The sequence below is a fragment of the Callithrix jacchus genome, chromosome 5 (genome assembly GCF_049354715.1).
Source record: "Callithrix jacchus isolate 240 chromosome 5, calJac240_pri, whole genome shotgun sequence".
NCBI lineage: Eukaryota > Metazoa > Chordata > Mammalia > Primates > Cebidae > Callithrix > Callithrix jacchus.
Genome location: NC_133506.1, coordinates 158,447,607 through 158,467,768, shown reverse-complemented (window position 1 = coordinate 158,467,768; position 20,162 = coordinate 158,447,607). Strand labels below are relative to the sequence as shown.

At 41.5% G+C, this 20,162-nt stretch overlaps 1 long non-coding RNA gene across 1 annotated transcript; it reads left to right on the top strand.

Annotated features, from left to right (window-relative positions):
• The first annotated feature begins 1,015 nt into the window (after positions 1-1,015).
• On the top strand, positions 1,016-20,017 carry LOC128932232 (uncharacterized). The gene is made up of 2 exons (XR_008481819.2): positions 1,016-6,187; positions 15,114-20,017. It is a non-coding gene; the product is annotated as an uncharacterized LOC128932232 (long non-coding RNA).
• Positions 20,018-20,162: the final 145 nt, after the last annotated feature.

The following is a 20,162-nucleotide window of genomic DNA, read 5'->3' as shown; positions in this document are numbered from 1 at the left end:
GCTTTTTTTGGTTGGTAGGCTATTAATTGCTGCCTCAACTTCAGCCCTCATTATTGGTCTATTCAGGGTTTCAATTTCTTTCTGGTTTAAGCTTGGGAGTGTGCAAGTGTCCAGGAATTTATCCATTTCTTCCAGGTTTACTGGTTTATGTGCATAGAGTTGTTTGAAGTAATCTCTGAGGATAGTCTGTATTTTTGTGGAATTGGTGGTGATATCTATCCCCTTTACCATTTCTTATGGCATCTATTTGATTCTTCTCTCTTTTGTTTTTTATTAATCTGGTTAGCCGTCTGTCTATTCTGTTGATGTTTTCAAAGAACGAGCCTCTGGATTTATTGATTTTTTGAAGGGTTTATGTGTCTGTGTCTCCTTCAGTTCTGCTCAGATCTCAGTTATCTCTTGTCTTCTACTAGCTTTTCAGTTTTTAAATCTTACTCCTCTAACTCTTTCAATTTCAATGATAGTGTGTTGGTTTTAGATCTTTCCTTGCTTCACATGTGGGCATTCAGTGCTATAAATTTCCCTCTAGACACTGCTTTAAATGTTCCAGAAATTCTGGTACATTGTGTCTTCATTCTCGTTGGTTTTGAAGAACATCTTTGTTTCTGTCTTCATTTCATTGAATACCCAGTCAACATTAAGGAGCTAGTTGTTCAGTTTCTATGCAGTTGTGCGGTTCTGAGTTAGTTTGTTAATGCTGAGTTCTAATTTGATTGCACTGTGATGTGAGAGACTATTTGTTATGATTTCAGTTCTTTTGCATTTGCTGAGGAGTGATTTACTTCCAATTATGTGGTCAGTTTTTAGAGTAGGTGCCATGTGGTGCTGAGAAGAATATATATTCTGTGGATTTGGGGTGGAGAGTTCTGTAGATGTTTATTTGGTCTGCTTGGTCTAGATCTGAGTTCAAGTCCTGGATAGCCTTGTTAATTTTCTGTCTCATTGACCTATCTAATATTGGCAGTGGAGAGTTAAAGTCACTCGCTATTATTGTATAGGAGTCTAAGTCTCTTTGTACATTGTTAAGAACTTGCTTTATGTATCTGGATGATCCTGTATTGGGTGTGTATATATTTAGTATCATTAGCTTTTTTTGTTGCCTTGCTCCTTCTGCCATTACGTAATGCCCTTCTTTGTCTCTTTTGATCTTTGTTGGTTTAAAGTCCATTTCATCAGAGAGTAGAATTGCAACTCCTGTTTCTTTTTCTCTCTCCATTTGGTTGGTTAATCTTCCTCCATTCCTTTATTTTGAGCCTATGTGTGTCCTTGCACATGAGATGGGTTTCCTGAATGGAGCATACCAATGGGTCTTGACTTTTTATCCAATTTTCCAGTCTGTATCTTTTGATTGGGGCATTTAGCTCATATACATTTAAGGTTAATACTGTTATGTGTGAAGTTGATCTGCCATTTTGTTGCTAGCTGGTTGTTTTGCCTATTAGTTGACACATTTTCTTCATCGTGTCTATGGTCTTTACCATTTGGTACATTTTTGGAGTGGCTGGTCCTGGTTGCTCCTTTCCATGTTTAGTCCTTCTTTCAGGAGCTCTTGTAAGGCAGGCCTGGTTGTGACAAAATCTCTCACCAATTGCTTGTTTGTAAAGGATTTTATTTCTCCTTCACTTGTGAAGCTTAGTTTGGCTGGATATGAAATTCCAGTTTGAAAGTTCTTTTCTTTAAGGATGTTGAATATTGACCTCCACTCATTTCTGGCTTGTAGGGTTTCTGCAGAGAGATCTGCTGTGAGTCTGATGGACTTCCCTTTGTGGGTAACCCGACCTTTCTTTCTGGTTGACCTTAGTATTTTTTCCTTCATTTCAACCCTGGTGAATCTGACAATTATGTGCCTTTGGGTTGGTCTTCTTCTTGAGGTATATCTTTGTGGTGTTCTCTGTATTTCCAGGACTTGAATGTTGTCCTGCCTTGCTAGATAGAGGAAGTTCTCCTGGATAATATCCTGAAGAGTATTTTCCAGCTTGGATTCATTCTCTCCATCACATCCAGGTACATCTATCACACATAGACTAGGTCTTTTCACATAATCCCATATTTCTTGGAGGTTTTGCTCATTTCTTTTCACTCTTTTTTTCTCTAATCTTGCCTTCTTGATTTATTTCATTGAGTTGATCTTCAATCTCTGATATCGTTTCTTCTGCTTGGTCATACACAAGCTATTGAAACTTGTGAATGCTTCACCAAGTTATTATGTTGTGTTTTTTAGCTCCATCAACTCGTTTATATTCTTCTCTAAGGTGTATACTTTTGTTAGCATTTCAGCTAACTTTTTCTCAAGGTTCTTAGTTTCTTTGCATTGGGTTGGCACATGTTGTTTTAGCACAGGGAAGTTTGTTATTACCCACCTTCTGTAGCCTGTTTCTGTCAATTCATCAGACTCATTCTCCATCCAGCTTTGTCCCTTGCTGGTGAGTGTGTTCCCTTGCAGGAGGAGAGCCATTCTGGTTTTTGGTGTTTTCATCCTTTTTGTGCTGGTTTCTTCCCATCTTCATGGATTTTTCTACCTGTGGTCTTTGTAGTTGGTGACTTTTGGGTGGGGTCTCGAGTGGGCATCCTTTTTGTTCATGTTGAAGCTATTTCTTTCTGTCTTTTAGTTTTCCTTCTAATAGTCAAGCCCCTATGCTGCAAGACTGCTGGAGGTCAACCCCAGATCTTGCTTGTGTGGGGATCACTCATGGGGGCTGCAGAAGAGTAAAGGTTGCTGCCAGTTTCTTCTGTTATCTTCATCCCAGAAGGGTACTTGCCAGATGTCTGCCTGAGCTCTCCTTTATGAGGTGTCTCTGGGTATACAGGGTTCAGGGAGCTGCTTGAGGAGATGGTCTGTCCCTGTAGGAGCTCAAGTGCTGTGCTGGGAGCTCTGTTGTTCTGTTCAGAGCTGCTGGGCAGGTGTGTTTAGGTCTGCCGCAGTGGAACTCATAACCACCTCTTTTCCCAGGTACTCTGTCCTGGGAAGGTGGGGCTTTATTTGTAAGTTTCTTGCATGCTGCTGCCTTTTTTCAGAGATGCCCTGCCCAGCAAAGAGGTAGCCTAGTCACAGTCTGCCAGCAGAGGCATTGCTGAGCTGCCATGGGCTCTGCCCAGCTGCTGTGTAAACTTCCTTGTGATTTTGTTTACAGAGGTACAGTTAGAACTGCCTTGGTAATGGTGGCCTGCCTTAACAATGGCAGACTGCCTCGGTGATGGTGGACATCCTCAGTAATGGCAGACTGCCTTAGTAATGGTGGACTGCCTCCGTAGTGGTGGACTGCCTTGATAATGGCAGACTGTTCCCCCCACAGCCAGCGCTTTCCTGGGTCCAGCTACACTTGCTGTAAAACTCTTAATCCAGAGCGTTTCAGATTGCTGGTCTTTGTGGGGGTGGGACCCGCTGAGCCAGATCACCTGGCTCCCTGTTTCAGCCCCCTCTTTTTCAGTTGAATGGGCATCTCTGTCTCCCAGGCTTTCTAGGCACCAGTTGAAACAGCCACCCAGATTTGTGTGAGTTTTTGTGTGGAAACCATGGCACTGGCTGAAACAGCCATGCTGGAAACTCATGGCACTTTTCGGCCCAGGAATATCCTGGTCTGCGGGCAGCAAAAGCTCATTTGGAAATGCAGTGATCACTCATCCTCTGCATTGTTCTCCCTGGGAACTGCACTCCAGAGCTGTTCCTGTTCAACCATCTTGGATCTCCTCCTGAAAGAGAATTTATCTTAAAATGTTATGCAATTTTAAAGGTTAGTCAGTCTGCTACATGCTTCATAAACTGCTACTATGATTCTTAACTGTACCACTATCCTGCCTTAAAGTCATTAAATTTAAGGCAAAGCCTGGGGACATACAGAATTAGCCATGGTCCTAGCTATGCTAGAAACAGTCAGACCTTATCTACATTCTATCTGGTGTCCTAGGCTCCACACCTGGTACACAGCTAAAATCACTTACTTACTAGGGTTTTTGCCACAAGTAAACAGCATAACATGTACTTGAGACTACTGGAAAAACAGTTTTACAGGCAAAGCATGTAAAAGTAGAATGTGCCTTTGGTAAAAGATTATAAAAAGACGTGAAAATGTAATTTTTTTCTGCCTAGTTTAGAGAGTTAAAGGATTAAGTTAAATAAGATAAAGTTGAAGGTTTAAGCTAGTTTTAGAAAGTTTGTGAAAGATTAATCTTATAAAAGAAATTCTGTATATAAACATGTTGGCTAAAATTAAAGGGCTATTGTTCAGTCTATTCATAAATCGAGCTCTGGATAAACACAACATGGTTTGCTTAGAACATTGTTCTTCTCTTTAACAGAAAATTGTAATGGGTTATAAAGGTTTTGGTGATCTTACCTTGTGGTCAGACTAAAATTGAATAGATTCTTCTATAAGATTTTATTAAGAATTGGGTTTTACCTTAGTTGTGCACTAAGGCAATGGTAAAATTTGGCTTTCTTTGGGCTGATTGTATGAACGTGTTATTGGTTTGTGTTCTAAAATTATGCAAAACTCCTATAATTCTGATATGAATATTAGAATATTATCAGTAATGATTACAATTGTAAGGCTAAATTATTGTGTGCCACAGAGATACCAAATTTCCTTGTCATTGTGTTTTTGACTGTGGCTGCCCTAAGACTTTTTCTCATCCACAGACATTTGTTGTCTTGTAACCCTCTTTAAAAGGTGGTTTTGTAATCAGCTATAGGAATGTAACATGTGCTGTTAAATGCAGGTTTCTGATAACATTGGAAGATTATAACATTACAATAGAGGAAAAACTTTGAAGATTCTCAGGAAGACCTAAAATATTCATGAATATTAAGCAGAACAGAAGTTAACTGCATGGACTAAATTAATAGAAGACTAAAATAATCTTTTTATTACTTTTTGGTTAAAATGTTGCTAACCTTTTCTTTTTGGAAGCCAAGGAAATATTTCTTTTAAGCTATTTACAGCTTTTAATAATTGAGTAAAATACACTGCTATAAGCAAAATTTGAAGCATATTTCTCTCTACCTGATTTTTCTAAAATTTAGAAACTACTTGTGAGTATTCTTGACTTATAGCCATACAGTTCTTTGTGTAAGTGCAACAAAAATTGCTTTTCTTTTGTAATAGGACACAATTGAAGAAACTGGTTATTTTACTAAGGCTTTGACTGAAATTGCATGCTTTCCTTTAAGGAATCGAATTTGACTAATGGAGTCAATAAAAAAAACCCTTGGGAAAACAGGCCTCATACCTGTCTACACAGTCCCTGTACAGGATTCCTGACCTGTGGTAAGTAAAGAATGTTACTTTCTGACAGGCCCAGGAGTCCCAAGTTATCCAGGGACCGTGGGAAGAGAGGAATTTCCCAACTCATACAGGTATTTGATGAAACAAACGCATGGCTGGGCTTAGGGCTTTGGAAAGCCTTCTCTCAGATTCCTTATGCAACAAAATTCCACCAAAGCAAACTTAAAACGGAGCCTGTATGGCTAATAATTCCTTTTGCTATTGTTTATGCAAATAATCAGACCAAATATAATAAGACTAAAGACTAGCTTGCAAAAAATCCATCTTATCATGATTTTTTAAAATCAAAATGAGGACTGGAGAGAGAGAAATGATACTCCTCTTATTAGATTCTACTCTCACTGTCATCAGTTGCTTTTGCGTTTTTGTCTGGAATTTAACACTGATTATTCCTGTGAACCAACCAATGATTTCTGACTGCGCCTCAGAAAAAACAAGATGGGTGGATCATGGAAAAATCTGGATCAGTATTCTAATTCTGGGCATATACTGGCATTGGCTAGTAAGCCCATGTACCCAAGTCTTGGCAGGCATGACTACAGCCACTCACTACCTAGGCATGTCAGCAGCCTCAGGATTTTTTGGAGCCATCCTTACCTTCTTATTTTGTTTCAACATTCTTCTCTATCTAATAACCTGATTTGTCTCCTCTCACCTTCAGGTCATAATGCTCCACATGATCCTCAGTGAGGAATACTATTGGCTCAATATTCAAGAGTCACCCTTTTACAGGTGACCCCTAGACTGCCCATCAGTGGGACACAACAGAAGTGAAATCCTGCCCTATCTCCCTTGGACCTGGCTGGATATTGCTTTCACCAACCCATGGAGGCATCCTGCCCTGAGAGCCAAGAGACCAAGGCCCACAGAACAATCACTGCTGCCTCTCTGTCAGCAGGAAGCAGGTACAGAAGAATGGCCTTCAGCCATTTTCCCAGAGAATTAAGGTCTTGGACTCTTGAGAAGGGAAATGTTAAGTAGGTAGTCAGGCAGACATGGGCGGGGCAGGAGAAGCTACTCCCGTTGCCCCCTGGAAATGTCAGGGGACCATCAGTTAATAGTCAGGTGATTGTTAACTCTCTAAAATAATAATTGATTGCAGCCACCACCAGGGAAAGGCAGTTTTCACAATAGATCAAAACACCTGAAATTAGTGCTTTGCAGCTTCCCAACAAGATCTCAGGAGTTGATCAAGTACGCTCAAGAATGCATACGAAGAGACAAAATAGTGGAGTTTCTGACCGTCTAGAAACATTCGCCTGGTAAGGGAAGGCCGCCTCCAGCGCGCACGCATACAACTCCGGTAAACGTACTGTGTATGCAGCTCCTCTCAAGAGCTAGCAGGCCACTGCACATGTGGACAGACCACCCCACGGGAAAAATCAGGGGAGAAGTAACCTAGACCCCAGAAGAATGCCAGCATATACAACCGCAAGTCCACGGTCAAACTGCATACCTGATCTCTCAGTTGCCCTCTTCCATGTGTACCTGGTTTCATTTGTGCCCTAAAGCTCTTTAATAAACTCTCCCTTCTGCCCTCAAACCCGACTGGGTCTCTCACTCTGCTTTATGCCCCTCGGTCATATTTCTTCTGAGGAGGCAAGAATTGAGGTAGCGGTAGACCCATATGAAGTCACTGCTTCTAACACTTATCTCAGGTGAAAAAACTTAGAAAGTCAGATACTGCCTGTTCTCACTGTGAGTGGGAGCTAAATAACGTGCACACATAGAGTGTGAAATAATGGACACTGGAGGCTTGCAAGGATGAGAGGGTTAGAGCAAGGTGAGGGATGAGAAATTACCGAAAGGGTACAATGTATATTACTTGGGTGATGGATACCCTGAAAGCCCAGACTTCACCACTATGTAATGGAACAAAACTGCACACGTGCCCCTCAGATTTATACAAATCATCATAATAAAAAGAAATTAGAGAATACTTTTCAACTTTTAATTCCTCAAGAACTTTATTACACTTCTAAGTTCAGAGGGCAAGATAAATTAATTTTGGACTGCAAAGTCTTTGGAATTCATCTTGCAATGGGATTTAACAATAAATTATCCTTGGAAATTTGAGACTGAAAGAGGGGTTTATATTAAAACTGGAGGCACGGCCTGGCGCACTGGCTCAAGCCTGTAATCCAGGCACTTTGGGAGGCCGAGGTGGATGGGTCACAATGTTAAGAGATTGAGACCATCCTGGTCAACAAGGTGAAATCCCGTCTCTACTAAAAATACAGAAAATTAGCTGGGCATGGTGGCGCATGCCTGTAATCCCAGCTACTCGGGAGGCTGAGGCCGGAGAATTGCCTGAACCCAGGATGCGGAGGCTGCAGCGAGCTGAGATCGCACCATTACACTCCAGCCTGGGTAACAAGAGCAAAACTCCATCTCAAAAAAAAAAAAAAAAAAATGGAGGCACTTCAGCCATTACAGGGGAACCTGTATACCACCTCTACCCTTCCCATTAATTTGTAGAAGCGGTAACTCCCAGTACCTCAGAATGGACTGTATTTGGAAATAAGGTCCTTAAGGAGATAACTAAGTTTATGAGGTCATTAGGTTGGGCTCCATCCAATATGACTGTTTTCTTTTATAAGAAGAGAAGATTAGAATAGACAGGCACAGAGGGAAGGACCTATGAAGACACAAGGAGACAGCCATTTGCAAGCCATAGAGAGACCGCCTATGAAATCAAACCTGTTAACACTTTGATTTCTGAACTCTGGCCTCCAGAATTGTGAGAAAATAAAATTCTGTTGTGTAAGCCACAAACTCCACAGTACTTTGCTATGGTAGTCCTAGCAGACTAAAGTGTCACTGTCGTTGAATTTTATTGCTGACATATGCCCATAAATCTTATTATTGGAGAAACAATCGTTTTATTGAGAAAATGGCCTGAAGATGGGAACAAAAATATCCTGAAAGATTGCTGGTACCTTCTCCGTGGCGGATTGAGAGTTAAGCCCAAGGAGTCAAGGGATCAAAATGGGAATTGTTCTGAGCGAAGTATCTTCAACTACTCTTGATGTTTCTTTCCTCTGCTGGGAACACAGTTCAATGACTCCTAATCTATCTTAGATGGTGGGACAATATGCTGACTCCGGGCTTCTGTCGTCATTTACTCATTTCACCCCAAGGTGGCAGTGGTGTGGTGATTTGTTCTATTGGTTAGTTATGGAGAATTACACTGAGCATACACAGTCCAGTTTTGCCCTTCCTTGAAAGCAAGCCATTTGCAGGGAACAGGCATTCTGCTCTGCCCTTCCTGGGATATGTGCTGCCCATGAAGGGTGAAAGGGCAAAAGAACTACCTTAGAGCTCTTTTAATTGGATGTGTAAGTGTTTCTAATTTGTGGGTTCGGCTGGCAGATATATCGGGCTCTCTCACTCAACTATGAGCTCCCAATTTCACTTCCAGTTACAAAGATGATGTTTTGATTTCCCATCTGCCTTACTTTTTATTATTCAATTTGTTCAAAAGAGGATGTGCAGGAAAAATTCCCCCTCAATGGTGCCGATGCGATTCTATGTGATGTTTTTCATTCTAAGGAGTCTCTTGAAAGTGGGGATTTCTGTTATTTTTGGACACTTGGATGGATTGATGTTCCCAGTGTTGTCCCACACTCTAGGACGGAGTCAATGACTGATGACCCCCTTACATTCTAGGCCTAAATTGTAGCTAGGGAGGACCCAACTTTTATAACATAATATATTTAGCTTATTAAGTATTCTGCTCCAAGTCAATGTTCTTTTAAAAAAATTCGTAATGTGGATAAGGATATTCACCATATTATGTGTGGCTTAGTGAGTTTATATGAATGACAAAAGGTTACAAAGATAATCAATAGCAATCACCCAAGCCTAATTATGGTTCTAACTTCAGGAATCTTTTTGCCGTGTAATGCAGTTGATTTGCAAAATCCATTAACTCTGCTGTTTGATAAGGAGTCAGAAAAACAGTGAGCTCTGAATAGACAAGATGTTCAATGGCATCTGTGTTTAAAGTGTAAAATGAAATTTAAGAGAATGTAGGGATTGTAATATTACCTAGAGCAGCATGGGATCTGTGGGGTCCTCCTGTCGGAGTCCTATCTCACTTTGTCTGGTTCCGAGGCAAATGAGCATCATTATCTTCCCAGCAAGAGTTTAGAGTTAGCAACTGCTACATCATTTTTAAATGAGAAAACACTCTGATCTCTCCCAAACTGTTCTTCTCTCCAGAGTCAGAGAGGAAACCGCAGCTCTTAGAAGCTCCTCACACAATTGCTGGTTTGTAGCATCTTTAAAGTTCAGTATTGATGGTTTGCCTTTGCATCTTTTAAATTCTTTTTTTTTTTTATCTTTTTCCCATATTCATCTTTTCTCTGTTACAGCTGACGATGGGTACTGATCAGCAGAGAAATTATTTAAAATTCAGTTTCTTCCCTGAAAGCCTGGCCCTAGCAAATGTTAATGGAAATAGATTTCTCTTCATCTGCGGGCTGCTTCCTCCTATTGGCCTTCATATTTCTTTAAACTCCCATTCCATCATCAAGAAATCAGCATCTTAACTGTGGTGGATAATCCCTCCTAGGGTGTTAGTGAGAGAGGAGGGCCCAAAGGCCTTTGTCAGATGGTGTTTACACATGTTAGACTGGAGCTTTTCTGTCTAGCCATAGTTAATGTAATAAGACAGATGCCTGCCCAGTAAACTTTGTGGATAAGATTAGTTTTTCTAGGCAGGGCTATTCACAGTTCTCGTCACAGCGTGAAGGCAAGTTTTGTATTCCCTCGGAGGACAAAACTTGCTCCCGGCAAATAGATAAAATAAAACAAAGTGAAAATGTAAGTTGCCATCTCAGGGACCCCAAATAAGTGGTAATTTCACGTTAGCACTCTGTTGGTGAAATTGTATTGTTTTGTGACACATAAAGTCCTTATCATTCAAAGCCCTAAACTTAGAGGGTGATAAAAGTCTTCTGTCCTCTTGGTTTCTTTAGCTTTCTATTTTTAAACATTGAATCACCCAAAGGTGAATAAAGAAACCTCTTGTGTCTGGAATTGATATTTTTGAGATGATGTATTCATCCATTTTTATAAATTATTAATAAAACATAAACCAATAATATATTATCAACCTGGCATATTTTAATCACATTTCTTACTATTTATTAATAATTAAATAGGTAGTATTTTAACTAAAATATAACTGAATATTATCATCTGTGGCAATCCACTTTCACTAAGAGAGGAGGCCAGGTACTTTGGTGCTTCTAAATCCGTTTTTCAAATTTCAACATGTTGTCATTGTCAAGAAGTTTCTACTGACTCCTCCCTTCCCCCAAGTGCATGTCACCGAGCTTGCACTTGAACTAAGCCAGTCCCTTCAGATCAGGGGCTCCCAGAAAAGCAGGGACAGAAGGCCATGCATTCCAAGGCGCATAGTTCCAAATATACGGATATATTCCCAGATGGAGCCAGAGTCCCTGAAACAATCTGTTTCAAAGGGTAAATGCGGGTGATTTTGCATAGATACATATAGTTTTCCCCTCACTGTCTAGCTGAAATAAGTCCCTTGTGAAAAAGAAAGAGCAAATACCACTCAACTTCATCAACTCAGTATATGTTGTGTACAATCAGCTGAAAATACTGTTTTATACAACATCCAATGCAGGGAATGACTGAGAAAACGCATGTTGAACACAGTTCTATTGACTTATATGCATTCATCTAACACATATTCATGACTGACACTACTGAAAATGAGTTTCAGTTAATATTAACAATACAAAGGGAAACAGAGATTTTAACAAAGTCCTCCCCAGATGCCTTGAAAAATAATAACAATATGTAGAAATCTGCTGATTTGTATTTTCTGAGAAGTTCAAAATAGATCTTAAATAGAAAACATTTTCAGGATCTGAGGTAAGCACTTCATCTGTAGTAGTGCTTTTCTCGCTAGTATACAGTGTTAAGAGCTTTCTATTTAATGTCTGCTGGAAGGTGGCATTCAGCTAAGAATTAAGTCCTGAAATGAAGGTGGCTTTCCTTAATTGGACATTTCGATCAAATACCAAGAGTTGACATCTTGAAACTAAAGACTATTGATGAAAAGAGTCAAACTCTGTAAAATATTTTAAGAGATTTATTCTGAACCAAATATGCGTGACCATGGCCCATCACACAGCCCTCAGGAGGTCCTGAGAACATGTGCCCAAAGTGGTCGGGGTACAGCTTGGTTTTATATATTTTAGGAAGGCATGAGACATCAATCAAATACATTTCAGAAATACATTGATTTGGTTCGGAAAGGTGGGACAGCTCAAAGCAGGGACTTCCAGGCTGTAGGTAAATTTAAAGATTTTCTGGTTGACAACTGGTTGAATTTATCTGAAGACCTGGGATCAATGGAAAGGAATGTTCAGGTTAAGATAACGGATTGTGGGGACCAAGTTTTACTTGCAGAGGAATCTCCCATATAGCAGTCCTGAGAGAGAGAAAGAGAGAGAGAGAGAGAGAGAGAGAGAGAGAGAGAGAGAGGATTGCAAACTGTTTCTTATTAGACCCAAAAGGGTGCCTGGCTCTTGGTTGCTTATCTCCTGAATCCACAAAGAAGGGAAGGAAGGAAAACAAAGGGGAACGGGATTCTCTATAGAATGTAGATTTTTCCCAAAAGAGGCTTTGTAGGGCAATTTTAGGGAATGTCAAGGAAATCTATTTTGGGGTTAAATATTTTTCCTTGTCTCATAATATTATGCCAGAGTCAGAGTAAAAAGTAAGTTATGATATATAGAGTCAAATAAAACCCATCTGATGAGAATTTATGGTTTGCAGGGCCTGACTCCCTAGACCCCTTAGGTAGGAATATGGGCAAGAAAAAAATCAGAGCTTGCTCCTCAGGATTATCAAAATTACAGGCTTGGAGGTAATTAATCAGCATCCTCAAAGAGTTTCAAAGCCCTTACCCAGTAAAGAGTGCATTCTAAAATGCCTCCCAGTCATCCCAGCAAGTTGGCTGGGGGAGGTCCCTGGGTTAATAAGACATCCATGTTCTTTTTTTTTTTTCTGAGATGAAGTCTTGCTGTGTCACTCGGGCTGGAGTGTAGTGGCACAATCTTGGCTCACTGCAACCTCCACCTCCTGGGTTCAAGGGATTTTCCTGCCTTGGCCTCCCAAATAGCTGGGATTACAGGTTCGTGTCACCACACTCAGCTAGTTTTTTATATTTTTAGTAGAGACAGAGTTCCACCACGCTGGCTAGGCTGGTCTCAAACTCCTGACCTCAGGTGATCCATCCGCCTCGGCCTCCCAAAGTGCTGGGATTACAGGTGTGAGCCACTGCACCCAGCTAAGAAATCCAGGTTCTTATACAGATTCAGGCAAGAACTTTCTGATTACTTATTTTCTGATAGCTTATTTATGTGACTGTTGTTTTCACTAAACAATACATTCTTTGAAGAGCAGGGGGTCCCTTCTACGCTGTTATAGCACAAGCATTTTGGTAATAACTTGTAAAAAGAAAAAACTCTGTTTCTCTATACTTTCTCAAACTTTTGACAACAAATGTTTGGTTTTATTCCCACACCAACCTATTCCACAAGTCTTGGTGACCCTGACTGGATGTCCTGGTGTTTAACTCAATTCTAACGCTAACTGCCCAGAGTTAGCCCAGACTCCACAGGTTAAGGGCTCAGTGCCAGCAGACTGCCCCTCACCTCAGATGCCAGTCGCAAGTAGTGAGTCCCCAGGTTGCCACAAACTTCTATCTGACATAGCTACAAATCAGAGGTTCCCAGCACTTCCTCCTCATGTTTGATAATTTGCTAGAATAGCTCACAGAATTCAAGGTAACTTTATACATCATTACTGACTTATTAAACAGAAAATTTTAAAGGACACAAATGAACAGCCAGATGAAGAGATGCAAAGGGTGAGGCTCAAAAGGATTCTGTGCTCAGGAGCTTCTCTCTGTCTTCACAAATAGATGCATTCTAGTTCACCAACCTGGAAGTTCTCTGAACCCCTTTGGTTAGCATGTTTACGGAGGATCTATCACATAGGCATGATTGATTAAATCATTGCCCATTAGTGATCGGCTCAGCCTTCAACATCTTTCCCTCCCCCCAGAGTTCAGGGAGTGTCACTGAAATTTCCAAGCCTTTAATTATGGTTGGTTCTCCTGGCAACCACCCCGTCCCCACTGTCTCATGCTTAGGGGCTTTTCAAATGCCACCTGATGAACATAAACTTAGATGTGGTTGAAAGGAGCTTGTTTTTTTTTCTTTTTCTTTTTCTTTCTTTCTTTTTTTTTTTTTTTTTTGTGGCAGAGTCTTGCTCTGTCACCCAGATTGAACTGCAGTGGTGCAATCTTGGCTCACTGCAACGTCCATCACTTGGGTTCAGGTCATTCTCCTGCCTCCACTGCCCGAGTAGCTGGGATTACAGGTATGCGCCACTATGCTTGGTTAATTTTTGTGTTTTCAGTGAAGATGGGGTTTTATCATGTTGGTCAGGCTAGTCTCAAACTCCTGACCTCATGATCTACGTGCCTCAGCCTCCCAGAGTGCTGGGATTGTAGGCAAAAGGAGCTTGTTATGAACAATAGAGATTATTCGTTCACCTTTATCTCCCCAAGCTATTTCAGAAACTGGAGGTAAAAAAAAAAAAAAACCAAAACACCCAAAACAAAACAAATATTGTAACAAAAGATATTCCTATCACTCTTATCACTTAGGAAGTTACAAGGGTTTTAGGAGATCAGGCTAGGAGCTGAGGACCAAAACCAAAAAACACACAAACATTTATTTTTACCTCTTGATTATCATTTCATTTTTAAAATAAATTTTATTTTATATATTTGAGGGCTACAACATGATGTTATGGGATGCATATAGATGGTAAAGTGGTGCTATAGTGAAGCAGATTAACATATTATCTGATACAGTTACTTTTGTGTGTATGGCAAGAACAGCTAAAATCTACTTATGTCACTTTGGGAGGTCGAGGCGGGTGGATCACGAGGTCAACAGATCGAGACGATCCTGGTCAACATGGTGAAACCCCATCTCTACTAAAAAATTACAAAAAATTAACTGGGCACGATGGCGCGTGCCTGTAATCCCAGCTACTCAGGAGGCTGAGGCAGAAGAATTGCCTGAACCCAGGGGTCGGAGGTTGCGGTGAGCCGAGATCGCGCCATTGCACTCCAGCCTGGGTAACAAGAGCGAAACTCCGCCTCAAAAAAAAAAAAAAATCTACTTATGTGACGAAAGTTCCAGCAATCTCTCTTCCGTACACATGCCTAAAGGAGACCGGATCACCGCCTTGTAAAGATACCTGCAGTCCTATGTCCATTACAGTGTTATTCACAATAGCCAAAATGTGGAAACAACCTAAATGCCCACCGATGAAGAAACAAATAAAGAAAATGTCCTGTATATTACATACAATCTAATATTATGCAGCCTTTAAAAGGAAAGAGAGCCTTTCATTTGCACAGCATGAACGGACCTGGAGGACATTATGCTAAATAAAATAAGCCAGAGAAAGAAAAATATTGCAGGATCTGACTTGTATGTGAAATATTTCTTCTTATATCACAATATCACACTTGGCAAAGAGTACACACTAAATAATATTTTGAATAAAGAGTGACTATTTGAAAACTTTTTGGGAAATCAATTTCTTCATTTATAAAATAAAGATGGATAATTAGGTGTTCTATAACGTACCTTTGAGCTTAAAGAATCTTTACGTCTAAAATAACAATTTTCTTTTTTGAAAAAATTCAATTATTTTATCTTATTATTTATGTTAACTTAATTGAATTTTTTTTTTTTTTTGAGACAGAGTCCCACTCCGTTGCCAGGCTGGAGTGCAGTGGCGTGATCTCAGCTCACCGCAACCTCTCTGCCTCCCGGGTTCAAGCCATTCTCCTGCCTCAGCCTCCCAAGTAGCTGGAAATACAGGCATATGCCATCACGCCCAGCTAATTTTTGTATTTTTAGTAGAGATGGGGTTTCGCCATGTTGGCCAGGATGGTCTTGATCTCTTGACCTCATGATTTACCCGCCTCGGCCTCCCAAAGTGCTGCGATTACAGGCGTGAGCCGCCCCACTGCGTCCGGCCTGAATTATTTTTTAGAAGATACTTGGCCGGCATGGAAACCAAGAACTTCATGCACTTGGAAAGGAGATTGAAATGGAGGAACTCCAAATGTAGTAGCTGGATCTGCACATAGGCTGTCAGCTTATCCAGCAGCTCTTCATTGACCACCAGATTCCACCGGCAACTTCGCCCATTATAATGTAGAAGGAGGTGTTACTGGGGCCCCTGCCTGCTTCATAAGATACCAAGATATCAAGATATCGAAGTCAGAATACAGGCCCCCACCGCATATATTCACATACCCGAAACAAAAAGTTTTAAGACCCCTTTCTACAACTCAACTCTTAGCTGCCTCAGCCAGACCAGAGAATATCAGTCCCAGGGAGAACTTTGGGAGGAGACTTGTGGAGACTTCTTTGAAGAAAGCGAAGGCCTTGCTGTGCTGTGCCATGCGTGCTCTGGTTCAGCTCCAAGCCTAGCGGGGGAGTTTTAGAAAAGGCACTTGGAGAACTTTGAAACAGGTTCTCAGGAGCAACCTCAGAAGATTGAGGCCCAATTCTTGCCTAAGAAAACGAAAGCTGAGTGTGGACCAAGATTCACTGCACCCTTGTGTGTGAGAGAGCACTGCCTGGTCAGGAGACAGACCCTTGGGAGGAGGGAAGAGACAATGTGGTATAAATGTAGAACTTTTTTCTGGAGCTATGAGGAGACTCTGGGAAGGGTTGGAGAAGGACAAAAGTAAATCCGTGTTTTGATCACAATGCATGAGCCAGGCCTTGTACAACACTGTAGTTACATCATGCTTGGCGCGGGTTTGCTGCTTTTATGGCGCTCCCCTGAATTGGATTTGTGTTTGAAGATTTCCAAGATTGTATGATGCTTCTCAATAGACAAGAAGAAGAGGCCTTGCATGAGAGACGCCTGTTTTGGCTATGGCATTACCAGTAAGCCGTAGTGGGATCCGATCTGCTAAATCATGAGAAAAGCTTCAGGGGTTCATTGCTGTTTAGCCAGCTCTGCCTCTGCTCTTCCGTGGACACTGTGATACATGGCCTAGATCCCACTTCAAGGACTTGTTCCCCCACCTGTTGGGCGTGCTGTCAGCTGACAGGTTTCCACTGTTAGGCTTCCCTGGGATTGCCTCAGCTGGCTGCACACAACTCCCTTACCCAAGGTCAAATCCCTTCTTCAGGTAGTCTGCACCCAATGACCAAGGCTTTGACACGACTCAGAAATAACTGACGAGCTACTTGACCTCAGAGCTTCCAGTGAGGTCATCTGAGGCTCATTTGGTCTGCACTGCAGCTCACTTCTCCCTCCTGGCCTCTGTCCCCACCCTTCCACAGGAGTGGATACTAAGGGCACTCCCTAAGAAACATCATGCTCACTAAGTTCCCAGGAAGCCCTCCCTGCAGCAGAAGCCCTCTAGATGCAGCTTGTGATTAGTTTGTATCCTTGAAATACTACTTGGTTTCAAATTTGCAAGTACACATATGCACAATGGTATAAAGGTATGAGCTTAGAACAACTAAAGTAATGTATGTTTGAACAGAAATGTGTACACTTAATTTTCAAAATTATAATTTGTGAAATATGTTATCTGTAGGATTTAAATCATAAGGCACAATGCCTTGAGGCTTCTTCACAATGAACATGGAGCCCCTGGTGATATCCCCCATCTTCTTGCTCTAGACACAGCCACATATACTTATGCAGAAATCAGTTTCTCGAACATTTCCATGTACTCTGTCCTAAACAGAAGTTTCTGTTTAGTTAAAAAAAATAGAAAATTAATAATTTTATCACTGTGTAAAGAGTAAAGCAATAGTGACAAAACACGTGTTACAGATTCTGTGCCTTTTCCAGGAAGAGTTGATCACGCAATGCAATCCCAGGCCTTCCCCGCCACTTCGTTTTGAAACAGTCTGTGCACACACTCATTTCGGAGACACAGTCAAATCTTCTACTTAATGAGTCTTTAAAATGAACTGCGCGGTCGCTTAGCACGTACGTATTTATTATTAGCTCATTATGAAATTATGTCCTCCATTATGTGCAGGACGCTGCCCAGAAGGCACTGCCTTTCCACTTGGCCCCATTGAAAACTTGATAAACACATTTATTAAAAACTAACTGGTAGGGGTGAATTGTTCTTTACAGTAATTTGTTCTGATGCCAGTTCTGTTTCAAATCATTGCTCCTTTAGGGCAGAGAATGGTTGTGAACCTCGGCATCTGCAACAGGAATGTCTAAAACAGGGCCCTGCCTGCAGCACATGACTTAATATCACTTAATTGAATTCAACAAAACAAGGTCAATGGCATGTTATTTAGCAAACATACCTGTTTTGAGAAGTAATTTTATTATAAACTTCCTTCACCATAACTTTATTATTGCCTGTACACTGGGAAGTTGAGATTGATGAGGAGCAAACCTACTTCTGTGTCCTCTACTCCTAATTTCACTTTCGTTACAAGCCCATGCCAAGCCCAAGCGAAGAAATTCTGAGTCAGCTTCTGGTTCCAGCATTTCTATTCACACCACGGAGGAGGACTCAAAGAAGTGGCAGAAAGAGGAAGCAGGCCCCAGGTTCTTGTCTCTTAGACAATCTTTGAATTATTCATGTTTTTATTCTGATGCCTGGCCCAGTACAACTTCATATGAGCACACATGCTCACACCTGTCTACGTGAACACACACACATGGTTTTCATGTATTTTGAGAGGCTGCAGTAATGTGCAGAGTTCTGCATTCCTACAGGGGCATTTGTCTTTGTATGATTTGTGGCTATGTGACTTTCTATGTTTGTATGTGTGATTATTTCATCGATGCCTAGTCTTCTCCTGGACCTCACTTTCCTTGAGGGAAGGCATTGTTACCTTCCCCATGCACCCAGCGCAATGCCCAGCACACAGTAGCCACAAGTCAATGTTACGGTCTAGCCCTGGACTTCACAGTCCTCTAGGCAGGCACAGCTGAGATTTTTCCATTTCTCTTTTCTCTTTGGAAAACGCTGAGAGTGCCTTTGTAAAGGTTCATCATTCAAGAGTGGAGCTGCCGGAGTCGTGACACTAAATGAAGTTTTTGGTGACATTGCCTTTGACACTTAACTTGCTGAGTGATTCCCAAGGACTGAAGACGTCAACTGGGTAGATGATATCCATAAAAAGTAGAAAGTCATGCTTGCACGTGCGCGCGCGCGCACACACACACGCACACGCACGCGCACACACACGCGCACACACACGCACACACACGCGCACACATACGCGCGCACACACACACACGCACCATGGAAGCCATTGTTATCCTCTTCAGAGTTCCTGGATTCCCATGGAGAAAGGAAGATAAGTTCTACCTCCAACTCCTGGGGACCTAAACAGAGAAAGCTGCTGAAATCAGGACTGCAGTTTTGTCTAGAAGGAACTTGAGCCAGGAAAAGCCAAGAATGATACGCAGGAACTGTAGATTTATTAAATGTGTTTTCGCATCCAAAAGATCTCACAACAGAAATTGATAGTTTAGAATATAGGATTGAGAACAAAAGCAAAGGCATTAGGGTAACGAAGTTGAAAACCCAGCAGTAAGAGGGAGTCAGCACTGAGAAAAACGCCCCTTGAAGTGCATTTCCTTGTGTTAGATGTCATGGGCAGAGGTTAGATGTCATGGGTTAGATGTCATGAGCAGAGGTTAGATGTCATGGGTTAGATGTCATGGGCAGAGGTTAGATGTCATGGGTTAGATGTCATGGGCAGAGGTTAGATGTCATGGGTTAGATGTCATGGGCAGAAGTTAGATGTCATGGGCAGAGGTTAGATGTCATGGGTTAGATGTCATGGGAAGAGGTTAGATGTCATGGGCAGAGCTTAGATGTTGTGGGCAGAGGCCGGCAAACACCTGGGCTGTCGGCCCGATAGTTGAGTCTCTGTGTGGGAAACACTCTGCGCAACTTCTGAACACTTATTGATTGACCTCCTTTTACTGTAATAACGAATTCTGAAATTTAATGCTGCGCTTCCTAGGATGTCACAGGATGTTTTGACTCAGTTGGGCTCTTTAGTTCTCTAACTCTTTAATAACCAGAGTATTTTCAAACTAGTACCTGATTCAAAGACTGGTCAATGCTATTTATACTGTCGAAGTGGTAATGTTCTGGCCACCAGGTGATGAAAAGTCTCATAGATTTGCATTCAAAGGCGGTGAGGGGCTTAGAATCTATGAGGCTCAGACTATCCACGTCCTCTCATGGTGGAGTGCTATTCAGTATCCTGTGTTCCATCAGAGACCTACTTACAATTCCCCGCAGAGAACATACCCTTTTATGTTCTGTTATTTGGCACACGGTGTTTCTTCTAGTGGGAACCTTTTTGTTCTTTTCCATGCCTATGTAAATTCTACTCATTCCAGATTTCAGAGCTGAAGCGTGAGGTACATATTTAGTCAAATAGGTAAATAATATCACGTCTTGTACCCCACTTATTGATGTGTAGGAGTCAGCCTCTAAAAAAGCCCCAGTGATCCCTCTTCCCAGTAATCATGCTTTTGTGTAATCACGGAATCTCCTCCTATCGAATGTGGGCTGAACTTAATGGCATGCTTTTAATCAAAAGAATAAAGCAGAAATAGTGGTATGCGTATAACTTGGAGATTAAGTCAAAACAGTGTGCTCTCTTTCTCCCCCTCATAACTTTCTCCTGGGAAAGCCAGCTGCCTCGTCACAAATAACTTTATGGAGAGGCCCACTGAAGCCTTGGTCAAGGGCCGCATAAGTGAATATAGAGGTGCTTCTTT